Source organism: Tupaia chinensis, unplaced genomic scaffold (genome assembly GCF_000334495.1).
Source record: "Tupaia chinensis unplaced genomic scaffold, TupChi_1.0 Scaffold145208_1, whole genome shotgun sequence".
Lineage (NCBI taxonomy): Eukaryota > Metazoa > Chordata > Mammalia > Scandentia > Tupaiidae > Tupaia > Tupaia belangeri.
In genome coordinates this window covers 2,936,695-2,940,466 of record NW_006205068.1, presented here as the reverse complement: position 1 = coordinate 2,940,466, position 3,772 = coordinate 2,936,695, and the positions used below count along the sequence as shown (strand labels likewise).

The window sequence follows — 3,772 nt, the reverse complement described above, 5'->3', positions numbered from 1 at the left end:
TGCTGAACCTCTTAGAGGTGGCTGTGGGGGTGGGAGCATGTGGGCGTCGGGTGGTAGGGATTCCTCCTGGGCTTGCAGAGCCACAAACCCCTTTTCTGGTTTCTAGGCATGGCCATCATGTCCTGGAAGCTTGGGCCGTCTATGTACCTTTCATGACTACCTGGCTGTGGCCACCATCACCCATGACAGGAATAGGCGGGAAATCATGACTTGATGGGTTCCAGCCTCATTCTCATGTCCTTGGTGTACCTTTTTTTTGAGTCCAGGTTCTGGTGCCCTACAGACACTGGAAGCTCCAGGAGAGCAAGGCTGTGTCTGTCTCATCCAGTGTAATCCTAGCTCTGCCTGGTGCATGGGGCACTTGGCTTAAATCTCTCAAATGATTGCTTGGACTTGAAAAGATGGCATGAAAACTAAGAATTTAGGGAACCAGCAGTTAGCATAATGACTATGTCGTTGGACTCCCACGTAGTCAACCACAGTTTGTGTCCCGGACCCGGTGGCTTAAAACTCACGCTGGGCGCGTGTGCGTGCATGCCCAAGATCCCGAGAGGAGAATGGAGGAGAAGGGATTGCGGTGTGACCATCCCCCCTGGGGGGTGATTTCTCGCTTTCTGTCTCTATGTCTCTCTCTGTCTGTCTGGCGAGCGCACGCGCCCTACAGTGAAAATCTCTCCAAAAAAAAAACCTAAGAATTTAGACTTTATTTATTTATTTACTTTCATCATCTTACACTGTGGCCCAAGCTCTTGGTTTTGTCTGCTGTTTTGTTACTGACATCATTAGTATTAATATAAAATAAGAAAGCATAAAGGGGGGGAAAGTGGCAGCATCAGATTTTTTTTTTTTTTTTTTTTGTGCGGTAGGGCTTGTGTGCTTACCAGAGAGGTAGAGACAGAAAGTGAGAGATCACACCCCAGGGAGGATGGCCACACCACAGTACCTTCTGCTCCATTCTCTTCTCAGGACTTTGGGCACACATGCACATATGCCTAGTGTGAATTTGAGCCATGGGTCTGGTTGACTACATGAGAGTCCAGTGACATAACCATTACGTCATCTGCTAGCCCCAGAATGATTTGTTTTTAATGCTTTATGGACTGAATCTTGCTGACCAGCATCTTGGGACCAGGCACAACTCTTCCCAAGTTGTTTGTTGTCCATTTCAGATGTGCTTTGGAATTAACAATTGGCTATCTGGCTCATCAGGGGAGTAAATGTTGGCTTTATAGAATAACCATGCGTTCATGGTTCAATAGATGGTGCACCTTTGTACATGGATAGGATTTTGTGACTGACTGTCATCTTGGGGCCAGGCACTCTGCACTGATTTTCACAGCTGCCCCATTTTACATACAAGGAAACACAGTTTAGCTAGTTTGGGAAACTTGCCATTAAGTGTGACTGTCCCATCCTCAGTAACGCCACACTGACTCCATGAGCACTCAGCATTTGCTGAGCACCTCAAGACCAGGCATGGTGCTGAGCACGTGACCTAACCTAGGATGTATAATTGCACAAGTATTCTGTGTACCTAGGATTTATGGAAGCTGTGTTTTGAAGCACGCCATTGCTAGGTTGAACATAACATTTTTCTTAGAATAAAGCACATTATACAAACTATAACCTGACAGACAATGCACACGGGGAATTGACACCAGTAGCAGTAGTTGCTGTTTTCCTAAGGCCTCCTGAAATTCAGCACACATCCCTGCTTAAATTGGTCTTGAATGTTTTCGGACAAATTCCATCATTTGTTTAAGGCTTCTACTCCACAACCCTTGCTCTTGTAGACTGTAAGATGAGGTTCTAATTATTAGAGTAAAGCATGTTTATCAAAAAAAATTTGAAAATCAGAGCTGCACAAAGAGGGAAATTAAAATCACATATAATACACCATCTAGATAGAACTATATGTAATGTTTTGGGACTAGCCTTCCAGGTTTTTCTTGTATGTAGTTGAGATAATTTTTCATGAATGTTATGTATAACCATAACTATTTAAAACATGTATGACTTCTTCTCAAAGTGTAAATTAACTTCCGCTTCCACATTTTCTTTTTTCTTTTTTGGAGAGGTTTTCGCTACAGGGCACATGTGCTCGCTAGAAAGAGACACAGAAAGCGAGAAATCACCCCCCGGGGGGATGGCCACACCGCAGTCCGCAGTCCCTTCTCCTCCATTCTCCTTTCGGGATCTTGGGCACGCACGCACATGTGCCTGGCATGAGTTTTAAGTCACCAGGTCCAGGCCTCGAACCACAGTTGATTACATGGGAGTCCAGCAACATAGCCATTACGCTAACCGCTGGTCCCCACATTTTCTTTTTGTTTTTATGTACATTCTCATTGTATTTCATATTGTAAAATCTTTTAACAGTACAGATAAGTTTTCTCTGACACCATTCTGTCTCCTTATTGAAAGAACACTGCCACTAATAAATGAGAATTACTCTTCTTTTATAAGGAGGATAAATTCCTATAACATAAATTAAACAATTAACCATTTTTAAGTATGTAATTTAGTGACTTCTAGTCTATTCACTATGTTGTGAAGCCATCACCAGAATTCTATTTTTATATACGTATAGAACTATGTGGTTTTATATGTCTTTACTTAAATGCTTTCATTGTGCGTGTGTGTGTACAGTTTTGCACCTTTTTCATTTTATGTTGAAATTAACTTCATTTTAAATGCCCAATATTATATTTATGGTAGTCTCAAAATTTAGTCAGTTTCTAGATGAACATTCAGGGTTTTATACACAATTAAAACCATTGCTTCTTTTGGGTATGCTTTCTTGTACATATATCTTTTTGTACATATGCAAATCTTTTGCTAGGCCAGGCAACATAGAAGTAGAATTTATATGTTAGTGGTTATGTGCATTTTCAACTTAAATAGAATTTTTTCCATTTGTCTTCATAAAAAGTTATTCCAGCAGCCGGCAGGTGGTGTGGTGGTGAAGGGCGCTGAACTCCCACATGGCCGACCATGATTTGAGTCCCAGACATGGTGACTTCCTTTCTCACCCACCCCGTCCTATCTCTGGTCAAATTTAAATAAATAAATACCAAAAAAAGCTACTCCAAATTGCTGTTCCCTATAGTAAGTTGAGGGTGTCCTTTCCCCCTATACGTTTGCCACTTTATATTTTTCACTTTTTAAAGACTCTTGCAAATTTAGTCATTGAAAAATGGAATTTCATTGTTTTGATTATTAGACTAACCATTAATAAAAATCAATTGCTCTTTTTACCCACATCTATATAAAGTTTATACTGCAGAGTAAAATAGAGTTGGCACTGGATCTCAGTTGGCTTTTTTGGCACAGGTTCCAAATAACACGTAGCCTTTTTTATTACTGTTTTAAAAACAATAAAGCTCTAATTTTATTTCTTTGATATCACTGTGCCTCAGATTTCACCAATTCAAGCTAGCCTTATGCCACATATCCTGAACTCACTAAAGTAAAGAGCCAAGTCTCAAAAGTACTTCATGGGGAAATGATGCCTGTGTTTTCAGGTACTTCATGGGGCAAATGATGCCTGTGTTTTCCGGTGCCCCACAGAAGCCTGTTGGGATCTGCAGGATGCATGCAAGCCTACCTCTCCGTACTCCACTCTGTGAAGAAACACTTTTTTCAAGAACAAAAATTTCTAGCAACTGTGACTGTAGACTGTTGCCCCTTACATTTAGGATTACAGAAGTATCAGGGATCACTTTGTATCGTCTGAAGCTACAGACACTTGATAAAGTAGGGCAAGGATATC

The 3,772-nt window shown here is 41.2% G+C and overlaps 1 protein-coding gene across 7 annotated transcripts in view; it reads left to right on the top strand.

Moving 5' to 3' along the window:
- Positions 1 to 3,772, top strand: part of SUN1 (Sad1 and UNC84 domain containing 1) — a 65,362-nt gene that overhangs the window by 28,597 nt on the left and 32,993 nt on the right. The window lies entirely within an intron of this gene.